Here is a 673-nt window from a genome sequence, read left to right as displayed (position 1 = left end):
TATTTGTACTATTATTTGATTGAACGCCACGTATCCATTTCCAAGTAAGTTTATCATAATATTTTTTTGATGCGACTCTACCCTTTACTGTTCTCTCTTCCCCTTTTCGTTTTCTTTCTTATCCTTTCTCTAATTCATTTTCTCCCCTTCACATTTTTTTATCTGTCTGTCTATCTCTCCCTCTTTCACCTTTACTCTCTCTCATTGCTCACACGTGACCATCGTCCATATTTCTTTTCCTTACGTGATCATCTTTCTTTTCCTTCAATGCTTTCGTAAAGACTACACGTATTCTTATCTATCTATCTTTCTATCTTTTCTCTTTCAAAGACAATGTTTCTCCACTGTTCGCTACTTTACCTCGTCTAGACTAACGACCCTGCATATTTGTTTACATTCGGTTTCTTTGTATGTCTCTACTGTCCTGTTTTTGTTATCAACATTGACCCTCCCACCGCAAAATCCTAAGTTTTATTTTGGCTTTTGTGAGAGGTCTCATATTGTCGTTCAATGTTCGAAATGAGTAGATGAACAGCCGACAACTGACGAAGGGTCATACTTTATGTTGTCTTATTTTCCATTTTTTTCTCTCGTTGTTTGCGTACCCAACTTTGTTTCCGTATTTCATGTTTACGTTTTTGTGACGTCCTGTACCCATATATCCATATATATA

The 673-nt window shown here is 36.3% G+C and overlaps 1 protein-coding gene across 1 annotated transcript in view; it reads left to right on the top strand.

Moving 5' to 3' along the window:
- LOC106877428 (uncharacterized PE-PGRS family protein PE_PGRS54) overlaps nt 1-673 on the top strand; it is a 58,501-nt gene that overhangs the window by 46,121 nt on the left and 11,707 nt on the right. The gene's annotated exons all lie outside the window — the stretch shown is intronic.

The sequence above is a fragment of the Octopus bimaculoides genome, chromosome 5 (assembly GCF_001194135.2).
Source record: "Octopus bimaculoides isolate UCB-OBI-ISO-001 chromosome 5, ASM119413v2, whole genome shotgun sequence".
Classification (NCBI taxonomy): domain Eukaryota; kingdom Metazoa; phylum Mollusca; class Cephalopoda; order Octopoda; family Octopodidae; genus Octopus; species Octopus bimaculoides.
This window is presented reverse-complemented; position numbering and strand designations above follow the sequence as displayed.